General features: G+C 38.1%; 1 non-coding gene across 1 annotated transcript; it reads right to left on the bottom strand.

Annotated features, from left to right (window-relative positions):
• Positions 1–11,270: 11,270 nt before the first annotated feature.
• On the bottom strand, positions 11,271–11,372 carry LOC117082950. Its single transcript, XR_004436863.1, has one exon. It is a non-coding gene; the product is annotated as a U6 spliceosomal RNA (small nuclear RNA).
• Positions 11,373–24,888: the final 13,516 nt, after the last annotated feature.

Here is a 24,888-nt window from a genome sequence, read left to right on the forward strand (position 1 = left end):
CACAACAAAGACAGCAGATACTGAAAAAAATCAAAGTATTTTACCCCAAAATATATGTCTCTGACATATTTTGAAGTGGTCCTGCAAAGCAGATTTTGTGGGAAAAATCTGCTTTCTGTAGAGAATCCCCTTCCCTTTCCAGGTCTTTTCCCGATCCAAGAGAGATTTAACTAAGAGTCTGGCACCTGTACCATCTAATCTCTCTAAAGCCTGCTACTTAGGGTTTCATCTGCATAATAACAACCATGGTTTCCACAACCCCTTATCTTAGCTCAGACATTCCTTTCTATTGATTCAAAGTCTTTAGATAATAACCTAACCCTTTCAACCACATCAGAAAATCTTGGAAACTACCTAAGACCTGGAAGCCTCCGCTTTGAGTTGTCCTGCCTTTCTGAACTGAACAAATGCACACCTTACAAGTAGTGATTGATGTTGGCCTGTAACTTCTGTTTCCCAAAAATGTATAAAATCAAGCTGTAGGCAGGGCGTAGCGGCTCACACCTGTAATTCCAGCACTTTGGGAGGCCGGGGTGGGCAGATCACCTAAGGTCAGGAAGTCGAGACAAGCCTGGCCAACATGGTGAAATCCTGTCTCTACTAAAAATACAAAATTAGCCAGGTGTGGTGGTGCATGCCTATAATCCCATTTACTCAGGAGACTGAGGCAGCGGAACCACTTGAATCTGGGAGGTGGAGGTTGCAGTGAGCCAAGATCACACCACTGCACTCCCGCCTGGGCAACAAGAGTAAAACTCTATCTCAAAAAAAAAAAAAAAAACAGAAACAAATTAAGCTGTAAACCAACCACTTTGGGGACATGTTCTCAGGACCTCCTGGGGCTGTGTCACTGGCTACCCATATTTGCCTCAGAATAAACCTCTTTAAATATTTTACAGATTTTGACTCTTTTCATCAACACTTCTCTATCGTAACAGAGTCTGTTTTCTTCTTAGAGGGAGCTATTCTCCTTTGTTTCTTATTGTACATTTTAAGGAAAAAGATAGGAGAATTAATATGGCTCAACAGAAGTCACATTTAAATCTACACATATGTTCCAAAAGAAAGAAACATTCTGGAAATATAACTAGAATCATCTTTCAGCATAAGGCACAATTCTTTCTATTGCTTTGGTTTTTTCTTCAGCAAGATTGAACATTAGGTACCCTCTTATCTTATGAACCTCACAAATCCTGTCCCTCATCAAAACTTACCTGTCCTTTGACCCATCTCTAAGACTCCAAGTAAACTAGTAGTATAATAACTATAAGATATTAATTAATAGCTGGTGATGATTTCATATTCTATTCAACTTTATTTTGCATCTGAATAAGAGATCTCAATGTCTTAACTAGTGAAGTGAGTAATATCACTGTTCGGGTAACTGGGAAAGATATTTGGGCACAAAGGCCAATAATTCCATTTCAGTCACTCCCACATACTCTTAATATCTATTTTGTCAATGTCAGTGACCTTCTCAAATAACCATCTTTTGGTCTCCTTGATTTTTCTGTGTCATCTTTCTCTTTTATATTAATATCTGCATGGTTCTTTAAATACAGGTGGCCTCTTCTACCTACATTTAAGTGAGACCTTGCATTTGAAATTCAATACGTGCTTAAATTACTGTGTTCTTCAATCCTGTTTCAGTCTAGAGTCCATACTTGCACCTAGAAATACCTACCAGGCTACCATCTGATATGAAACATAAATAGAAATATGACTGTGATTGTATAGATAAAACTGCATCTAAGCAAACAAGTTTTCCAGGCTTGAAGTGCCTTTTAGTCTCCTTTACTCACCTTTAGCTCTAACCTTATCTCACCTTTCAGACAGCCAACAGGAATTCAAATTACAGCAAGGTCTTGTTGGGGTCAAGTTGTCCATCATTTCAAATTTAACTGCAGGTCTCTTTCCCTTGAAGGTGAAGGAACAAAAAATATCAATTTTAGGCTGTTGCTCACCAGCTTTTTAAAAACAAACATTAATTACATACCTATTATGTGTCAAGCACTACCTAATAATATCCATTATTTCCTCCAGTGTTCACAACTTTGGTGGGGAAAGATTGAGTCATCAGGACCAACTTTCAATTGTCTAGGCACTTTGTGATGTCTGAGTAATTTAAAAGAAAAAGACAAGTGTGCCTGGAAATAACTTAGGAGGTTCTGTTTTCTTTGAATAGCTAAAGAACCACATGAGAAGTTGTCAATGCAGATTTTAATAACTTACATAGACCACAAAAACCCCTTCCTGTAGCACAGCATTACTCAGACTTTTTTTCCACTTATAGTCCCTTGCATAGACAACATCATAACCACCCATAGCATTTGACAGGAGCTGGAGGGATTACCCCAGAAGAGACAGGCCAAATCACCTGTCACTGCTCTATTTGTCTGCTACTGGAAAGATGCTGAGTCCCGTCCTTGTGATGTCTTAACATCTTATGACACTCGGCTTTATAAGACATTTTGCATTTGTCTTCTTTCCCAAAGACATCCTCACTTGGGACAAATATCCAGAAACACAAGGTCCTACTTATCAGATATGTGAAAGAGGAAGAGAATTTTAAGACTAGGGCCAAAGGCCCTTGGCCCCCTAAAGATTTGCTAAAAATCAGGGACATAGGCAGATTAATTAACTGCCTGTGGAGGAGAAAAGGCATACAAATGTGCTCAACATGGATACATGGGAGTCTCCATAATGAAGACCCAACTTCCCAATGAGTTCCAGAAACGTATATACCATTTTGAGGTTACAGAAGGAACGGGGGCTTAGATTCTGGTAAAATAGGTTATGGGAAGGGGAGAAGAGGCTTGATTAGCAAAGATGGCATTGCTATGTAGATGAAACCTCCAACAGAGACAATGGATGGTAAATGTTTCCTTTTAAACTTTGAAAGGCATCAGACTCTCAATCTCTCCTGGATATGCAGAAAGGCTCAGAAAGGCAAGGGGGCATGGCTGCATTAATGGAGATTCTCTACAGATGCAAATTTTCTCCACTTTAGACTGTTTCGTAAGGCCAGTTCTGTCAGGTGGCTAAGAGAAAGCCATTTCAAAGTATACCAAAGAAATATATTTTGGGGTAAAATATTTTAATTTCCTCCTTATATAAAAGTAGAAGTTACTAAAAGGCTTTTATTGAATGAATAAAGAAACAGAGAGGAATACATTATCATTCAAACTGGAAAGGAAGAAATATGAAATGTGCCTACACCTGGAACAGCAAAGTTTCTAAACCTCCCTTGGTTAGATAAGGAGCATAGAAAACACCCTCAGTTATGATTCAGGTCCTTAACATCTACCTCAACTTCTTACACTATGACTATAAATGCTTATTATAATGATAAAAATCCACACAACTTACTTCTAAATAGCAAGTGGAATTTTGACCTAAAGATTGAACGCTCCATTTCTAGATAAGGGCTCTCTCAGGGGTCACTTCCTTTCAGAATGAGTTTCATTCTATCAACAAAAAGAGTCAGACCATAAAATATTCAAAGAGGTTTATTCCAAGTTAAATATGACCGACCAAGGCCCGAGACACAGACTCAAAGGTAGATCCTGAGAACATGCGCCCAAGATGTTGGGGTTACAACTTGGTTTTGTCAGATACGGTAAGTACCTCTTCAAAGGTTTAATTTTTGACCTCCTTGTTCTTTGTTCATGAGATCAACTTCCTAGTCTCTTCTCCTAAGCTACCTGCTCCGTAAACAACTTATCCCACCAGTCCCAATCTCACTCATATCTCTTCCTTATTTGGAAGGAGTGCTCTTTGCCCCGGCTACCCATTCTGTAAACTGCCTCTCCTGCTGAAACTGCTCTTCCTGCCAAAACTACCCTTCCGGCTTTGCTGCGCCCTGACATGCCCAAGCATGTCTTGTACTGTAACAGACAGCCTCTCCCTTCCTGTCTAATTAGCCATATTTGATTTTAAATGGTAGCCAATTGTGTCAGTTTAGATCGTGCAGTCCAACTCCAGCCAATGGGGACACAGAAGCAGGGACTAACTGCATTGGGGATAAAAACCCCTTTCCTCCTTTGTTCAGTGTGCTCTCACAGGAGCCAGAAGTGCAAGCAGCATCCTTCCGCAGAAGTAAATTTGCCTTGCTGAGAAATCCTTTGAGTGCTTGTTTCCCTTGTACTTCAAGCTCCTCTTTCTAACAGTTTCTATACGTTTTGGGGAGACATGAGACATCAATCATGTTGGTCAGGCTGGTCTCAAACTCCTGGTCTCAAGCAATCTGCCTGCCTGGGCCTCCCAAAATGCTGGGATTACTGGCATGAATCACCATGCCTGGCCATGCATACTTTTTAAATAATTGAACACTTTTCCTCTACTCTAAGTGCAAACATTAGAATTGTTGCCTGAAACTTTGTTGCCTTCTCTAGTGAGCACCACTGTATTCTTGACGTGGTTTCATGTAAAATTCTCATTTGGCATATTAAAAAAGAAATTTGACCAGAGGATTTTGAACTTTTCTTGTACTTCATGTAGTATTTTTGAAAAATGATCTGTCCTTCGGCTTAAGAAATAAGTTTTAAATGGGTGAGAGCATTTCCATCCATTTTTATTTATATTACACTCTTTTACTGGACAGGATTAAAATGACAACCTCTGGTTCTATTTTCTCTTTTGGGGGTTTTTGAACTGTTCTGTTTGAATGAACTGGTTAAAGTCTAGTGGCCTTTCTATTTTGTCCAGGGCCTGCTCAGAGTTGATAAACATTTCCAGATCAGAGCGGGAGAGGTAAGCTGTATATATTCAGTGTCACAATCAAAAAAGTTTATAAATAGCAGGCTCTTTATTGTTGGAATTCACATAGATGCCACAGGGTGAACCCCAAAATTGGAGCCCAGCCTGGGAGACCACATAGGTTCTTGGGTTCAAGTAGGAAAGAACTCAATTATGAGCTGACAGAGTAAAGTGAAAGAAAGCTTATTAAAAAGGAAAGGAAAGGCTGGGCACAGTGGCTCATGCCTGTAATACTAGCACTTTGAGAGGCTGAGGCAGGTGGGCCACCTGAGGTTAGGAGTTTGAGACCAGGCTGGCCAACATGATGAAACCCCATCTCTACTAAACACACACACACACACACACACACACACACACATATATATATATAATTAGCTGGGCATGGTGGTGGGTGCCTGTAGTCCCAGCTAGTCGGGAGGCTGAGGGAGGAGAATCACTTGAACCCAGGAGGTAGAGGATGCAGTGAGCCAAGGTCATGCCATTGCACTCCAGCCTGGGTGACAAAAATGAAACTTCATCTAAAAAAAAAAACCACAAAAATATACAAAAAATTAGCTGGGCATGGTGGTGGGCACCTGTAATCCCAGCTACTCAGAAGGTTGAGGCAGGCAGGAGAATTCCTTGAACCTGGGAGGCAGAGGTTGCAGCGAGCTGTGATCACACCATTGCACTCCAGCCTGGGCAACAAGAGTGAAACTCCATCTTAAAACAAACAAACAAACAAAACAAAAAGTAAAGGAAAAGAAGGGTGGCTACCCTATAGGCAAGGTAGCAGCGTGGCTGCTTGGCTGACCACACTTATGGTTATTTCTTGATTACATGCTAAGCAAGGGATAGATTATTCAGGAGTTTTCTGGGAAAGAGGCAGGGAATTCCAGGAACTGAGGATCCCTTTCAGATCATATAGGGTAACTTATGGATGTTGCCATGGCATTTGTAAACTGCCATGGCACTGGTGAGAGTTTCCTCTAGTATACTAATATATTATAATTAGCGTATAATGAAGAGTGAGGATAACCAGATGGCACTTTTGTCACCATCTTGGTTTTGGCAGGTTTTGGCTTTTTTTTTTTTTTTTTTTCTATTTAATCAGCAGGGTCTTTGGGACCAGTGTCCTGAGAAACAAGTCCTGCTGAATTCCTATTGCAAACATATTATTTCTGTTCAATTATTTTAAAAAAATTTTCATCTGGAGAATATTATAGTTTGTATTGTTAAAACAATATATAAGCACAATGTTGGGAATTTCAGTTCCCAACATTGTGCTTATATATTGGACGATATCATCAAAGATCCAGATGCAACTGACTATTTTCTTAGGCTCTAGAAGACAGAAATCTGGGATGTTTCATTGAAATATATTGTTTTCTCAAATTTCCATATACTTGATTAAAACAATGTATGTTTAGACATTATTGAGGAGTTAATAGGATTACAGTTCTTGCCAGCTTCTGTCTCGATTGGGTGGGTAAACAAGACTGTGGTTTCTCTGTTCAATAAACAAGAGTTTATTGAATATTTACTAAAAGATATTACAGGAGAATATTATGCATCTCCCAGGATTGCAGAGTGTCATACGTACTTTTATATCCCCAGTTCCTGGCACAGGGCCTGACACAAAGTAGTACTTAGTGTTTTCTTTTAAATTGCTTTGGACTAATTGAAAAAAGAAAGGTTTCTTCTCTCACAGAGTTTACAATCTTACTGTATGTAAATATGTACGAAACAAAGAGTTTGAGAACAATTAAAAGAAAAAGGAGGCCAGGCACGGTGGCTCACGCCTATAATCCCAGCACTTTGGGAGGTTGAGGCAGGCAGATCATGAGGTCAACAGATCAAGACCATCCAGGCCAACATGGTGAAACCCCGTTTCCAAAAATACAAAAATTAGCTGGGCGTGGTGGCGGGCACCTGTAGTCCCAGCTACGTGGGAGGCTGAGGCAGGAGAATCACTTGAACCTGGGAGGCGGAGGTTGCAGTGAGCCGAGATCATGCCACTGAACTCCAGACTGGCAACAGAGTGAGACTCAGTCTCAAAAAAATAAATAAATAAAAAAGAAGGAAAAGGATATTATAACTGAAGGAGAATGGAAAACTTCAAAGTATGAAAGAAGGGGTTGAGAAAATAATTTGAGGAAACTACAAATACATTGCATGATTTCCTCACAAGGGCAGGGGCAAGTTGGTGAATGAGAGAATATTGAGAAGAAAACCAAGATCTGATGGTGGCACTTGAGAATGAGTAAGAGGCTTGGACTTGTAACACAGAACATAAACGTTCCTTCAGCTTTTTCTTCTATGTAACATGAAGTAGCTGACATCAACTATCCTTCTGTGTATCAAGGTAAGTCTTACTCCTCAAACGGAAACTCTAGAAATACATCTCTAAGTGGTGTGTGAACAGAAGTAGATTGGAGGGTCAAGACTATACCAAACATTCAAAAACTTTCAAGAAACCAAATATGTTATTGCTTTTCAGTAAATAAATGTATTTGAATTATCAACAATGAATATAATGAAGGGAGGAGGTAGCATTTACTATTCACCTGTAAAGAAACCTTTTAAAAACCAAGAGTTTGCAGCTCATTACCTCTTAAAGAGGATGTGTTGTTTTGTTTTTGCAAATGAGGGCATAGTCACCAAATATCTAGGTTATCAAATTCTGGTGGCATTGAGTATTTCTTAAGAAAGTTGAGTTAATAAAGGAAGACAAGAAAGCTAGATATTAAATGCCTTGTTATACTGGGGATTTCCAAAGGGACAGAAATAAAAATTTTAGTGTCATAAATAATATACATAAAGCAATCTATATACCCAGAAAATATTCAGGATAACTCTGTGACAAATTCCTTAAACTACTTGCAATTACTTCACTTGTTAAAAAGAAAGGTATTTATTTAGATAAGGAAATTCATACAAATAGCACAAAATTTTAAAGGCCCAGTCTACCTAAACTTCCAGTAGCCTAGTAGCACCATCTCCTTCCCCAGTTCTTGTATATATTTTCAGAAATATTTTATGCATACTGAAACACATTTATGTGTGTATACATATACGTATATATATACACAAATACATATGCATTATACATACACTTTTAATGTTTTGATTTTTAAAGATATAAAATATTATAAATATTCAGAAATTACCTAATATATTAGATAGCCTATGCTGACTCAGATTTTTAAAAGATTAATATTTTTATGATATTTATTTCAAATATAAGTTTTTTAAGAAATAAAATGCTGGAGATACAGTTGAGTCCACCAAGAATCCTATTTTCTTTCCCTTCCTTGAGGTTAACATTATCTTGAAATTGATGTATATACATACCATCCAAGTTCTTACATTTTTTCTTTTTAAAATTTTTGTGGGTACATAATATGTGTATGTATTTATGAGGTACATGACATGTTTGATACAAGCATGTAGTAATAATCACATCATGGGAAATGGGGTGTCCAGTCTCTCAAGCATTTATACTTTGTGTTACAAACAATCCAATTATATTTAGTTATTTGTAAATGTACAATTAAATTATTATTGACTATAGTCACCCTGTTGTGCTATCAAATACTAGGTCTTATTGATTCCTTCTAACTATATATTTTCTGATACCCAGTACCCATCTCCACTTTCCCCTGACCACCTACTATCCTTCCAAACCTCTGGTAACTATCCTTCTACTATGTATCTCCATGAGTTCATTTTTTTTTTAAATTTTTTTGACACCCACTAGTAAGTGAGAACATGAGAAATTTGTCTTTCTGTGCCTGGCTTATTTCACTTAACATAAAGACCTTCAATTCCATCCACGTTGTTGCAAATGACAGGATCTCATTCTTTTTGAAGACTGTATAGTATCCCATTGTGTATATGTACCATTTTCTTTATGCAATCATCTGTTTGATGGACATTTAGATTGCTTCCAAATCTTGGTTATTGTGAAGAGTGCTGCAACCAACATGGGAGTGCCAGTATCTCTTTGATATCCTGATTTCCTTTCTTTTGGGTACATACTCAGCAGTGGGATTACTGGATTGTATGGTAGCTCTATTTTTAATGTTTTGAGGAACCTCCAAACTGTCTTCCATAGTGGTTGTACTAATGTACATTACTGTCAACAATGTACAAGGATTCGCTAGTCTTCACATCCTCACCAACATTTGTTATTGCTTGTTTTTGGATATAAGCCATGTGAACTGGGTGAGATGATATTGTAGTTTTGATTTGCAATCCTCTGATGATCAACGATGTTGAACACTTTTTCATATGGCTGTTTGCCATTTGTATGTTTTCTTTTGAGAAATGCTATTCAATTCTTTTGCCCTTTTTTATCAGATTATTAGATTTTTTCTATATAGTCATTTGAGCTCCTTATATATTCTGGTTATTAATCCCTTGTCAGATGGGTAGTTTGCAAATCTTTTCTCTCGTCCTGTGGGTTGTCTCTTCACTTTGTGGTTTCTTTCACTGTGCTGAAGCTTTTTAACTTGCTGTGATCCTATTTGTTCATTTTTGTTTTGGTTTCCTGTGCTTGTGGGCTCTTACTCAAGAAATTTTTGTCCAGACCAATATCCTAGAGACTTTCCCCAATGTTTTCTTGTAGTAGTTTCATAGTTTGAGGTCTTAGATTTAAGTCTTTAATCCATTTTGATACGATTTTGTATAATGTGAGAGATAGGGGTCAATTTTCGTTCTTCTGCATATGGATATCCAGTTTTCCCAGTATTATTTATTGAAGAAGGTGTACTTTCTTCAGTGTATGTTCTTGGCACCTTCACCAAAAATGAGTTCACTACAGGTGTATGGATTTGTTTCTGGGTTCCCTACTCTGTTCCATTTATCTATGTGTCTGTTTGTGTGACAGTACAATGCTGTTTGGATTAGTATATCTCTGTAATATAATTTGAAGTCAGGTAATATGATTCCCCCAGTTTTTTTTCTTTGTGCTCATGAGAGCTTTGGCTACTCTGGGTCTTTTGTGGTTCCACATACACTTTAGGATTGTTTTTCTATTTCTGTGAAGAATGTCGTTGGTATTTTGATAGGAATCACACTGAATCTGTAGATTGCTTTGGGTACTATGGACATTTTAACAATATTGATTCTTCTAATCCATGAACACGGAATACTTTTCCATTTTGTGTCTTCAATTTCTTTCACCAGTGTTTTATAGTTTTCATTATACAGATCTTGCACTTACTTGGTGAATTCTTAGGTATTTAATTTTATTTGTGGTTACTGTAAATTAGATTACTTTTTTTATTTCTTTTTCAGGGTGTCCACTGTTGACATATATAATTGGTACTGATTTTTATGTTGATTTTGTATCCTGTAACTTTATTGAATTTATTAGTTCTAGTAGTTTTTTGGTGGAGTCTTCAGGTTTTTCCAAATATAAAACCATATTATCTGCAAACAAGGATAATTTGACTTCTTACTTTCCAATTTGGATGCTCTTTATTTCTATTTTTCTGGTTGCTCTAGCTAGCACTTTGAGAACTATGTTGAATAACAGTGGTAAAAGTGGATCTTTGTTGCATTCCAGATCTTAGAGGAAAGTTTTTCAGTTTTTCCTCATTCAGTATGATACTAGCTGTAGGTCTGTCATATATGGTTTTTATTATGTTGATGTGTGTTCCTTCTATACTCAGTTTTATATTCAGTGTTAATATTGATAAGGACTTACTCATGCAATTTTGTTATTTGTTTTCTGGGTTTTCTTTGGTGGTGGTGGTGTTCTCATCCTTCTCTCCTTCCTTTCTATCTTCTTTTTAGGGAAGGTGATTGGTTTTGTGACTTAATTTCTTGCTTTAATTTTTTATGTATCCATTATATGTTTTTCAATTTGAGGTTACCATGAAGCTTGCAAATACTATTTTATAACCCACGATTGTAAGCTGATAAAAACTTAACACTGTATACATAAACAAAAAGAAAACTAACAAGAGCTCTAAACTTTGCTTTGTTCCCTGCTTTTAAACTTTTTGCTGATTTTGTTTATATCTTCTTGTACTATGTCTTAAAAAGTTGTACTTATTATCTTTGAGTGGTTCATCTTTTAGTCTTTCTACTTAGGATATGAGTAATTTCAACCACATTCTTACAGTGTTACAATATTATGTATTTTTCTGTGTATCATTGCAGGAGTAATGTGGTATTGCATTGTGGTTTTGATTTGTATTTCCAGGACCATTAGTGATGTCGAGCATTTTCTCATATGTTTGTTGGCCATTTGTATATCTTCTTCTGAGAATTGTCTATTCCTGTTCTTAGCCCACTTCTTGATGGGATTGTTTGCTTTTTCCTTACCGATTTGAGTTCCTTGTAGATTCTGGATATTAGTCCTTTGTCAGATGTAGAGAGTGTGAAGATTTTCTCTCACTCTGTGGGTTGTCTGTTTACTCCACTGACTGTTCCTTTTGCCATGCAAAAGCTCTTTAGTTTAATTAAGTCCCAACTATTTTTCTTTGTTTTTAATACATTTGCTTTTGGGTTCTTGGTCATGAAAAAATATGGAATGCTTCACAAATGTGCATGTCAATCTTGTGCAGGGCCATGCTAATCTTCTCTGTATCATTTCAATTTTAGTATATGTGCTGCTGAAGCAAGCATGTTTTTTTCTAATTGAAATAATCCCTTAGCACGTCTTGTAGAACAGGTCTGGTGTTGATGAAATCCTTCAGCTTTTCTTTGTCTGGGAAAGTCTTTATTTCTCCTTCATGCTTAAAGGATATTTTCATCAGACATACTATTCCAGTGTAAAAGATTTTTCCTTCCACAGTTTAGATATATGACACTCTCTCTGGCCTGTAAAGGTTTCCACTGTAAAGTCTGCTTCCAGATGTTTGGAGTTCCACTGTATCTTATTTCTTTTCTCTTGCTGCTATTTGGATCCCTTCATTATTTTTGACCTTTGGGAGTTTATTAAATGCCTTGTAGTAGGCTTCTTTGGGTTAAATCTGCTGGGTGTTCTATAATCTTCTTATACTTGAGTACTGGTATCTTTCTCTGGGTTTGGGAAGTTCTCTGATATTATCTCTTTGAATAAAGCTTCTACCCCCTTCTCTTTCTCTGCCTCCTCTTGAAGGCCAATAACTCTTAGATTTGCACTGTTGAGGCTATTTTCTAGATCCTATAGCTATGCTTTATTTTTTGCTTCCTCTGTGTATTTTCAAATAGCTTGCCTTCAAGCTCACTAATTCTTTCTTCTCCTTCATCAATTCTGATATTAAGAGACTCTGATGCATTCTTCAGTATGTCAGCTGCATTTTTCAACTCTATAATTTCTGCTTGATTCTTTTTAATAATTTCAACCTCTTTGTTAAATTTACCTGATTGAATCCTGAATTCTTTCTCTGTGCTATCTTAAATTTCTTTGTGCTTCCTCAGCATAGCTATTTTGAACTCTCTGTCTGAAAGGTCACATCTATCTGTTTTTCCAGGATTGGTCCCTGGTACCTTATTTAATTCATTTGGTGAGGTCATATTTTCCTGGATGATCTTGATGCTTGTAGATGAATACCATTGTCTGGGCATTGAGTAATTAGGCATTTATTGTGGATGTCACAGTCTGAGCTTATTAGTACCCAACCTTCTTGAGAAGGCATTCCAGTTATTCAAAGGGACTTGGGTCCCAAAACTAACAATGCTGTGGTTCTTGCAGATTCATAGAGTTACGCCTTGGTATCTTGGATAAGATCTGGAAGAATTCTCTGGGTTACCAGGCACAGACATTGTTATTTTCCCTTACTTTTTCCCAAACAAAGTCTCTCTCTCTTTGTGCTGGGCCTCCTGGAATTAGAGGTGGGGAAACACAAGCACATTTGTGGCCACCACCACTGGGACTGTTTTAGTTCAGACCTGAGCCAGAATAGCACTAGTCTCACCCAAGGCCCACTGTAATAACTACCTGCCTAAGTTTGCTCAAGGCCCTAGGGCTCTACAATCAGCAGTTGGCAAAGCCAGCCAGGTTTATGTCCTTCCCTTCAGTGCAATGAGTTCCCCCGGGCCCCAGGTGGGTCCAGAAATGCTGTCTGGGAGCCGTTGATTGAAGTCAAAACCTTTAGAAATTTACCTAGTGTTCTCGTCTACTGTGGCTAAGCTGGCACTCACACCACAAGACAAAGCCCTTCTCACTCTTCCCTCTCAAAGCCCAAGTGCTCTTCAGTCAGCTTGTGATGTGTGCTGCGAGGCCCGAGACTCACCCTTCAGGGCAGTGGGCTCTCCTCTGGCCCAGGGCAAGTCCAGAAAAGCTGACCAAGAGCCTAGACCTGGAGTTGGAGACCCCAAGAGTGTGCTTGGTGCTCAACCCCACTGTGGCTGAGCTGGTACCTAATGTGCAAGACAGAGTGCCCTTTACTTTCCCCCCTGCTTTTCTTAAACAGAAAGAGTCTTTCACCATAGCCACCACAGCTGGGAATGTGCTAGGTCATACGTGAAGCCAACAGGTCTCAGAATTCTGTGCTTACAGTACATTACCTGGGTATTGCTGTTGATTGTTCAAGGTGCAGGGGCTCTGTAGTCAGCAGATGATGAATCCTGCCAGGTGACAAGGCAGCACTGAGTTTTACATAACGTTCCCAGTCACTGTGCTCTTCCTCTCCCAAGTGAGCAATTTCTCTGTGCCATGTAGCTGCTACCAGAGGGTGGCAGAGCAGTGGCACAAGCACTCCCTTAGCTCCCCTGGCTGCAGTAGATCTCATGCTTCTCCAGTTCGCTGGGCTCAGCGCTGTATCTTGCCTAGAAATTGCAGTCCCTGTGACCTAGACTGCACCTCAAGTTCACTTAGAGACCCCAGATCACTAAAACCTGTGTTGGCAAGGCTTGGCAGAACTCAAGCTCTAACCTCTGGGATGAGTGATTCCTCTCTGGCTAGGGGCAGTCCAAATTCTTCCTCCATGGGTAGACATCAGCTGAGCACAGCTTGGTTCTGCCCTTCACTGTGACAGAGCAGCACAAAGATCAAGGCAAAGCCTCACGATTGCTGCTTTCTCCCTCTCCCAAGAGCACAGATTCTCCATCACCACTGCAAGGGGATAGGGGAGGGGTGGTGTAGGCAGTGCAAGACTGTCTTTACTGCCCTTTTCAATGACTCTTTCAGTGATATAAAGTTAAAACCAGGTATTGTGATTGCTCACCTGTTTTTGGCTCTTATAATAGTGCTTTTTATGTGTAGTTAGTTGTTAAAATTTGGCATTCCTGTAGGGTGGGGAATGAATAGTGTAGACTGCTATTCAGCTGTATTTCCCTATATTCCTTGTTCAATTTTTCTTATATTTTTAGTATTTTAAAATACTGGTATGAGAAGTAAAACCCACCAACATAAAAATCAAAAGTAGGTGGCATTTATCATTTGGCCAGGTGTCTGACAGCAAGAAAACAACATTGTAGACTGAGAAACAAGTGGCTTTTGGTGTGCTATAGTTAAGACATTTGGGACTGGGTACAGTGGCTCATGTCTGTAATCCCAGCACTTTGGGATGCCAAGGTGGGAGGATTGCTTGAGGCCACGAGTTAGATACCAGCCAACATGGTGAAACCCATCTCTTCTAAAAATACAAAAATTAGCTAGGCCTGATGGCATGTGCCTGTAATCCCAGCTACTGGGGAGGCTGAGGCAGGAGAATTGCTTGAACCTGGGAGGCGGAGTTTACAGTGAGCTGAGATCACACCACTGCACTCCAGCTTGGGTGACAGAGTAAGTACTCTGTCTCAAAAAAGAAAAGAAAAGAAAAAAAGACATTTGGTGCAACTACTGTCTTTGATAACTTAGAATCCAGGTCAAATGCTTTCCAAGTCTGTCACTGTACAGGCACAGATTATTACAATTCAGTGGCAGTTCTTCTGCTGATTTTCGGAGAGTATTACCAAAAAAGAAATGAGTTCAGGCAAGAATTGACTTTTTTCAAATGCAGACCAAGAATTTTCAGTCAAACACAGAAAAGCCTGGGGCAAACATAAAATTAACGCTGTTACCTTCCCATAAAAGCTTATCATTTTCAATGATCTTAGGGGAACAAGCATTATATTGAGGGAGAGAAGAATAGGTAAGGCACGTGTCCCTCAGAAATTGGGAGATATAGAAGTTCTCTGCCCTGGCTAGGGGTATATTTTATCACTGAAATGGTTTAGAATTTCCAGAGTATGGACAAAATAAACAGCAGCCCATCTTTTGATCTGTTTGCCTTTTAAATTCTCTATGGCTTTCATCTTGGGCCACCTCCAATGCCTCATCTTCTTTAGTGTGTCACTGGAGCACAGAAGTCAGAAAATAAAGGAGGTACAGTTTAAGAAAACTATCTATAAGGAACTTCCAATGTGGTCATTGGAACAAGAAATGAACAGGAAATAAATGCATTAGAAGCCCACAATATTTTTGAGAGCATTATACTAGCAAACAAAACAAAACAAAACAAAACAAAAAACCCCAAAAGTTTGACTTGCAAAATTCCACAATTGTTTCACCCTTGAAGTACCAAAGAATGGTTTATTCTCTAATGTCCACTTCACATGTGACACAAGATGATAATGGATAAAGAAACTGTCAGAGGTCAAGACAGGAACCTGGAAGAAAAATAGACACAGGAATTACTCAACAAGAGAGTAGAACTAGGGTCAGGTATGGTGGCTCAGGCTTGATCCCACAGGAGGATCACTGGAGGCCAGGAGTTCAAGACCAAACTGAGCAGCATCATGAGATCCCATTTCTACAAAAATTCAAAAAATGAGCCAGGTGTGGTCATGCATGCCTGTGGTCCCAGGTACTCAGGAGGCTAAGGCGGGAAGTTCACTTGAGCTGGGAAGGTTGAGGCTACAGTGATCTGTGATGGTACCACTGCCTTCCAGCCTGGGTGACAGAGCACAGTCCTGTCTCTATTTAAAAAACAGAGATAAAACAAAGAGAGTAGACCGAGGTACAGGCAGATGGGCGAAGCAAGCAACTTACTTCTCAGGCAAGCAACTTGACTTACCAGGCAAGGAGTCTGCAGGCACCGGCTGCCAATATTTGCTAACTTCTATGGGTCACTGAAGGGAGATCCATTGCCGTTCTTCCCCAGTATCACATTCTAGGTATGTCTATGTCATAGTCCAGGAGGATAGGCTGACAACAATTTGCCTTCACAGGTTGCCAGGCCATGAGGAGACATGCTCAGAGCCAATGGAGACAACCACATCTCACCCAGAAATTGTGGATTTGAATTGTTTGCCGTAACAGGCTGAGACTTTGAATTGTCTATCTTGTGAAATGAATGTTCTATGCGTGGGAAGAAATGTGTGCACAGATATTTGATGGCCAGTAAAGGAGACCAAAGCACACTGCTGTTGTCTCCAAATATGCTTTTTGTTTCCGAAGTCACAGCTTCCTGGTGACCAAATTTTGCAGCTCCCATGTGACTAGGGTTTTAGAGAATGTGCTAGCAGAAATGACGCGTGCCACTCCTTGCACACTTTCTTAAAAGAAAATAGTTATCTGATTCCTCTTGTCTTTTATTTTCCTGCCATCTTGCATGTGATCTCACTCATCATCTAGCTTTCATCATGGAGATGAGGACTATGCCTCTAGGTTATGACAGAACAAAAGAGAGAAGAGACCAAGTTCCCAAATGACAGATCTATCCCACCAAACTGGACTGTTACACAGACTTAGTTATGTGAGAAAAGTATGTGAACTTACATTATTTCTGCCAAATAATTTTAGGTTCTCATTGTTACAGCAGCTTGGTGTTCACCCCAGTCAGTGTAGTAAGTATAGTTCCAGTTCATTCATCTCAACTGCCCATGAGTACCCAGATTTGTTTTCTTATTTGCAATGTTTCCCATTTATAGCTCTTAGGGAAAATGCAGCATTGTCCATCTTTCCAGACATGTCTTTATACACCTATGAGAGTTTTTCTAAAGCCGTGCTGAACAATACAGTATCCTTTAGCCACAGGTGTGATTTAAATTTTCATTACTGAAAATATAAAAAACTAAGCATTCATTTGTTACACTAACCACACTTCAGGTACTCATTAGCTCTCTTAGTCACCTTCTGAGCTGTGACTACCCTATTGGACAGTACTAATAGAAAACATTTCCATCAACACCAAGAATTCTTTTGAACAGCACTGCTCAAGAATATAAACCTAATTGGAAAACTTTTAAGTCATAGAATATGCACATCTTCAGTGTTACTACATAATGACAAATAACTTACCAACATGATTATAGCAATTTATAGCAGCTTATACAAGTTTTCATTTGCTAACAGCTTCATCTATATTTGATATTATGAAACTTTTCTTTTGCCATAGAAATAGATGTGAAGTATGACTGAGCGCCTTATTGTTTATTTAACTTCCATGTGCTTACCCTATATCCATTATTCTATTAGGTGCTTTTGGCTTTTTCTCAAATATTTGCAAGAGTTATTTCTCTATTCTACATACCAACCTTTGTTGGTTAGATGATTTGCAAATATCTTCTCTCCATCTACAGCTTGTGTTTACACTTTGTTGGTGGTGTTTTGGTTTAGAACCAAAGAAGCTGATAATTTTAATTTAGTCACATCTCTTTCTTTTTTACTTTAAGGTGTAAGATTTCATTTCTTAAATAAACAATCCTATCTTGCATCAAGTTAATAAAGATATTTTCATCTAAAAGATTAAAGTTTTGCTAGTAACATTGAGATCTTTAATCCATATGGAAGATACTGTATGTCACATTGAGTAGAAATTTAATTTTACTTTCTACCATCTGGAGAGCTAATTGTCCAAATATCATGTATTGAATAACCTATCTTTTGCACTTTGATGTGTACTGCCAACTCTGTCATTACCGAATTCCCTTATCTTCATAGGTCACTTTCTGAAATATCTATTCCAATCCACTAGTCTATTTGTTTATTCTTCCCATCACACCATGATGTCTCATTTCTTAAATCTTATTTATAAGTTTTAATATCTCAAAAGATGAGTCACTACATTCTTATTCTCTTTCTTCAAAATTATTTTGTCTGTTCTTGATACTTTTATTTTTCCATATGAATTTTAGGATCCATTTATCAATCTCAAAGAAATACTGTTAGGATATTATGGTAGGCTAGAAAATACCCTCTCCTGCCTCAAGATATCCCTGTCATAATCCTTGGAACCTATGAATTTTTCCTTATTTGGAAAAAGGGTCTTTGCAAACATGATGAGGTTAAGGATCTTTAGATGGGAACATTATCCTGGATTATCTAGATGGATTACAAATGTAATTGCATGCATCCTTGTAGGAGGGAGGCAGAAGGAAATTTAAGCACACACACATGAGAATATGACATTTAGAGGCAGATTGGAGTGATGTGGCCACAAGCCAAGGAATGACAGTAGGCAAGGAACCGATTCTCTCCTTGAGCCTCCAGGGGGAACATGGCCCTCCCAACACCTTGATTTCAGTCCAGTGATACTGACTTTGGACTTCTGAATTTCAAAATTGTGAAAGAATAAATTTCTGTTTAAGCCACCAAGACTGTGGTGATTTGTTACAGCTGCCATAGGAAACTAATGCAAATTTTGGTACCTGGAAGTGGAGTGCTACTGCAACAAATACCTAAAACGTGGAAGTGGATTTGGAATCTGACACTGAATAGAGTTGGGCAGAATTCTGTGGTGCGTGATAGAAAAAGTGTTGATTGCCTTCCATTACTTCTGATAAAAATACGGATGTTAAAGGGGCCATTGTAAAGCCCCGGAAGAAACTGGTAACACAGTAGAAAATGTCTATATCATCTGAAAGATACATTATCATAAACAGAATGTTTGTAGAAATATGAATGTTGAAGACACTGTTGTTAAGGTTCAAAGAAAATAAGGAGCATATTATTGGAAAATGGAAGAAAGATGCTAACTGTTATCCAGTGGTAGATAATAGCCAATTTGTGTTGCACCATCGGTAGAAAGAACTTATACTTTCTACATGGGTGAACTTGGATATTTATCTGATAATATTTTCAAGTGATGTGTTGAAGGTGCAGTCTGATTTCTTCTTGCAGTTTATACTAAAACATGAGAGGGGAGGGATAAATTAAGAAATGAAATATTAAGCAAAATGGAACCAGAGCACAATAATTTGGGAAATTCTCAACCTATCCAGATTGCAAAGATGCTACAATAGGGAGAGTCACTATTAAGAAAGTGTGCTTCAGAAAAACCAAAAGTGGGATTGGATAAACTTTGATACTGCTGAAGAGACTGGCCATGTAACTCATGGATCACTTCAAATATATCAGCAGAAGCTGAGAATAGAGATGTGATTTTCCAGGGAAGATTTGTATATGAACCTCTTGATTAATGGCATGAATCCCCATAACACACATAGGAGACCCACGGAATTTTTGAGAATGCTATGCTAGAAGAAACACTGTCTGGTGGGACTAAAGTAACTACCAGATGGAAACAGGCTAATAAAATTATTCACCTACAAGCATATGCTACATTAAAGGAAAAGGAAGAATGACTGAGGGAAGAGCCTTGGGTTTAGAGGCTGGTGCTGCAATCACAGGGAAATAGACCAGAGCCAGGAACCCTCAGGGAATTACTTTCAGGTCCTGAAACCCAGTGGAATTTGCTCTACTAGACTTTGAAATTGCTTGGCACAAATGACCCCTTTATTCCTTCTATTTTCTACCTTTTGGAATGCAAATGTCTGCAACTGTTACACTACACCCATCTCACCATTGTATTTTAGAAGCAGGTAACTTGTTTTCTAATTTCACAGATCTACAGATACAAATTTTGAGATATTTAAAGTGATCCATGGGTTACATGCCTCATCTCTTCAGCACTATCATATATTGTCCCAGGACAGATCATACCCAGAGTTTCAGCCATACCTGATTTTTTGGGGTTTTTTTTTTTTTTTTTTTTTTGAGAGAGTAACCCTGTTGCCCAGGTTGGAGTGCAGTGGCACGATCTCAGCTCACTGCAACCTCTGCCTCCCAAGTTATTCTCCTGCCTCAGCCTCCCATGGACCTGGGATTACAGGCATGTGCCAACACGCTGGGCTAATTTTTGTATTTTTAGTAGAAACGGGGTTTTACTATGTTGGCCAGGCTGGTCTCAAACTCCTGATCTCAAGTGATCTGCCTACCTCAGCCTCCCAAAGTGCTGGGATTACAGACATGAGCCACTGCACCCCACCCATACCTGATTTAGATGATGAGATTTGAGACTTTTAAACTGATGACAGTTGGGTGAGATTTTGGACTTGAGTTGATGCTGCATGGGTTGAGACTTCTGGCAATATTGGAATGGGTTGAATACACTTTGTGTGTGAGATGTACATGAATCTCTGGAGACAAGAGTCCAGCTTGTAGGAGGCCAAAAAATCCCCCTACCCCAAAAGATATCCATATTCTCATTCCTAGAACCTGTGAATCGTTCCTTATTGGTAGAAAAAAGAGTCTCTGCAGATGTGATTGGGTTAAACATCTTCAGATAGGGAGATTATCCTAGATTACTTAGTTGGGCCCTAATGCAATTACACGTATCCTAAAAGAGGGAGGTAGAGGGACATTTAGACACACAAGCAAATAGAAGAGAGGGCAACATGAAGATAGAGACTGAGGTGATGGAGCCACAAGCTAAGGAATTGCAGAAGGCAATAAGGAACAGATCCTCCCCTAGAAGTCTAGGGTTACAGAACCTTACCAACACCTTGATTTCAGTCTAGTGATGGATTTTGTACTTCTGGCCTCCCAAATCACAAGAAAATAAATTTCTATTGTTTTAAGCCACAGGAGTTGTGGGAATTTGTTATAGTAGTCACAAGAAACTTATGTTTTTGGAACTTCACTGAATTTAGAGGTTAATTTGTATGGGATAATCATCTTTATAATAGTCTTCTCATATATGAGGCATGAGTATATCCATTTTCATTAAGTCTTCTCTTACATCCTTTGAAAAAGTTTAAAATTTTTCTCCATAAAGGTTATATGCATCTCTTGCTATTCCTAGAAAACTGGTAGTATTCACTGATATTGTAAATTGAATCTTTTTAGCATTATCTTTATATTTTCTATTTGATTACTTTTTGAGCCTATCAATTCTAGCATCTGATAGCATATTCAATGTGCCTTTAAAAGTCATTATTTTTGCAGTAGTTTGTAGACTTTTCTGGATTTTCTATTTAGAGAAACACCAGGTGTACAAATGATAAGAGTTTTACTTCCTTTATGATTCTTTCTTTTCTTGGGATACTACCGAAGACTTCCACGCTTATTGAATACACGAGGTAATAGAAAAGGTTTACCCTCACTCTTATGTTAAAGACAATTCTGTTTCACCATGAAATGTGTTTCTGTAGGCTTTAGATAGATACCTATTATCATTATAAGGGATTCCCTTTTATTTGAGAGATTCTCATGAGGAAGTTGAAAGTTATCAAATAATTTTTCTGTTTAGAATGGATTATATTTGCTTTTTCTCTTTAAGCTATTTTTATTTTTTAAAGCTCTGCTTAGGATTATTAGGGCTCCTTGATTCTGTAGTGTGATGTCTTCCATTCGTTTGAGAAAATTTCCAGCCACAATGTCTTCAAACGTTGCTTCTGCCCATTCTTTCGTTTCTGGATACTTGCATATTTCCTAGACTTTTTCACTGTATCTTTTATGTTATTGTATATCCAATTCTATCATTTTCTATCCCTTTTGTTCTCTATGCTTTGTTCTTAATGTATTTTTTGGAGTTATACTGTTAACAAATTCTCTGTATTTATTATTGCATCCATTTAGATCCATCCATTTAGTTCTTAATTTCAATGATTTCCATTCTAAGAGCTTCTAATTGTCAGCCCAAATTCTTATTTTTAGTCTCATTAAACTTTCCAAAATCTTTTAAAACATGTATTTGGCTGTCTCATTAATTCCTTTAAATGATTTTTAGGTTGTGTCCTATTAGGCTTTTTAAAAATTTCATATTATTCATTGTCTTATATTTTTTATTTTCTTTAGATTTACCATGCTGGTTTATTAATATTTTTTTCTTTTCTTTTGAGACGGATTCTTGCTCTGTTGCCCAGGCAACAGAGATTGTACAGTGGCACAATCTTAGCTCACTACAAACTCCGCATCCTGGGTTCATGCCATTCTCCCGCGTCAGTCTCCCGAGTGGCTGGGACTACAAGCATCCACCACCACACCCAGCTAATTTTGTTTTTTTGTATTTTTAGCAGAGACGGTGTTCCACTGTGCTAGCCTAGCCGGGATGGTCTTGATCCCCTGACCTCCTGATCTGCCCACCTCAGCCTCCCAATAAAACAGGCTGGGTGAGCCACCACGCCCAGCCTGTTTTATTAATATCTTAACTGAGGCACTTATAGGCATTTATTCTCCATTTTTAAAATTTTCTAGTATAATTTTCCTAAATATGCTGCCATAAACATCATCATTTGTTCTTATATTTAATATATACTTTACTATTTGTGAGACTTTGATTTTCTGATTTTTCTGAGAACCTTGAGTTATTTTCTAAAGTTTAAAAATTTTAAATATACATTTTAGATATCTTTTTAAAGTGATAAACTTTTTTTAAAAAATTAAGTTTCAGGGTACATGTGCAGGATGTGCAGATTGTTACATAGGGAAACATGTGCCATGGTGGTTTGCTGTACCCATCAACCCATCACTTAGCTATTAAGTCCCGCATGCATTAGCTATTTATCCTACTGCTCTTCCTCCCCCTGACCCCAACCAACAGGCCCCAGTGTGTGTTGTTCCCTTCCTTGTGTCCATGTGTTCTCACTGTTCAGTTTCTACTTATGAGTGAAGACGTGGTGTTTGGTTTTCTGTTCCTGCATTAGTTTGCTGAGGATAATGACTTCTAGCTCCACCCATGCCCCTGCAAAGGACATTATCTCATTCCTTTTCATGGCTGCATAGTATTCCATGCCACACAGGTAACACATTATCCAGTCTATCATTGATGGGCATTTGGGTTGATTCCATGTCTTTGCTATTGTGAATAGCACTGCAATGAACATATGCACGCATGTATCTTTATAATAGAATAATTTATATGTCTTTGGGTAGATATCCAGTAATGGGATTGCTGGGTCAAATGGTATTTCTGCTTCTAGGTCTCTGAAGAATCGCCACACTGTCTTCCACAATGGTTGAACTAATTTACATTCCTACCAACAGTGTAAAAGTATTCTAATCACCATTCTGACTGGTGTGAGATGGTATCTCATTGTGGTTTTGATTTGCGTTTCTCTATCAGTGATGTTGAGCTTTTCTTCATGTGTGTTGGCCAGATAAATGCCTTCTTTTGAGAAGTGCCTGTTCATATCCTTTGCCCACTTTTTAATGGGGTTGTCTGTTTGCTGTGATGATAGTTTCTTCTGTGGTCGAGAAGCTCTTTAATTAGATCCTATTTGTCAATTTTTGCTTTTGTGGCGATTGCTTTTGGTGTCTTTGTCATGAAATCTTTGCCCATGCCTATGTCCTGAATGGTATTGCCTAGATTTTCTACTAGGGTTTTTACAGTTTGGGGTTTTACATTTAAGTCTTTAATCCATCTTGAGTTAATTTTTGTATAAGGTATAAAGAAGGGGTCCAGTTTCAATTTTCTGCGTATGGCTAGCCAGTTCTCCCAGCACCATTTATTAAATAGGGAATCCTTTCCCTGTTGTTTTGTTGCTGTTAATTTGTTTGCTTGGCCTTATATACTGAGTGATTGCAATATCCCTATACAACTTTATTACATTCTGTGTTTGCTAGTATTTTTCCCATCTCTTTCTATCCCTTTACTTTTTAAACTTTTAAAAATGTATATATATATAAATATATATATATGCTGTTTAAAGGGATACATTTAAATCTCTTTTAGTAAATACATTTGTTCACCTTTATTGTGATTACTAGTATAGTTAAATTTATTTCATTTTCTATTTACCACGTCTTTTTTCATTTGTTACAATTTATGATGATGATTTTTAACTTTTCTGTCTGCCTTTGGTGAGCTGCAGCTTTACTATGATGAGTCTGGATGTGGAATTATTCTTATTATACCTCTTTAAAAGAAAGTTTTATGTCACTCTACAAATTCTCAGTCTATCCCCCACTAGCTCTATTCTGTTTTAAAGGTCAGACAGAACTTATGTTGGAACTTTTCACTCTATCCTTCGTGTCTCTTCATCAGCTTTCAGAACTGCATTTTGTGCAATGTCCTCAAATATATATTTCAATTTCAATTCACCAATTCTAAAAATGTATCTCATTTTCATTTTGAAAGCTGTTTCATTCAATGGCCCTGTTTAATACCTACCATCCTATACTTTTTTTTTTTTTTTTCAGTGTTGGGGCCTCACTCTGTCACACAGGTTGGAGTTCAGTGGCATAATCATAGCTAACTCTAACTTTGAACTCCTGGGCTCAAGCAATCCTCCCACCTCAGGCTCCCAAGTAGCTGGGGCTACAAGCACGTGCCAGCATGGCCAACTGATTTTAAAATTTTTTTGTAGAGACAGAGTCTCGCTATGCTGCCCAGGTTAGTTTTGAACTCCTAGCTTCAAGTAATCCTCTGTCCTCAGGCTCCCAAAGTGCTGGGATTACAGACATAAGCCACCGCACCCAGCCTAAACATTTTTAAAGCTCTTCTGAAAGTCTTTTTCAGATTGTTCTCTTATCTCAAATTCTTTTAAAGTTAATATTGTTGTTTCCAAAGTCTGCTGTATTAGAAGGAGTCTGAAGTTTCTAAAACAGTTTCTACGGAAATATCCCAACAGAGTGAGTTTACATATGCCTCTGCTAGCTGACCCTAGAAGTTCCCTGGCCCAAAACCAGTTTTACGTTAATTTCTCAAGTCGGAATTTTTGAACTATGATGTCATTGTAAATTCAGACTCCATAGCGACATATACCACATGTTTGAGGTTTCAATTACTCTAAGAGCACTGTTATTTTTTACCCATAATCTTAAGTAAAGGCAAAATTTTTGTTCTCTAATTTAAATACTTTTATAGTCCCTGATCCACAAAGGAGCAACTAACTATTCTAACGTTACTAAAGGGATATTATTTCTAGCTCATTCTTTTGGGTGCTAAGGCTACATTGTCTATCACTACATTGACATTAAAACCTCAGACCCTAATCTTTAAAACC

The sequence above is a fragment of the Trachypithecus francoisi genome, unplaced genomic scaffold (genome assembly GCF_009764315.1).
Source record: "Trachypithecus francoisi isolate TF-2019V2 unplaced genomic scaffold, Tfra_2.0 Lachesis_group9, whole genome shotgun sequence".
Taxonomy (NCBI): Eukaryota; Metazoa; Chordata; class Mammalia; order Primates; family Cercopithecidae; genus Trachypithecus; species Trachypithecus francoisi.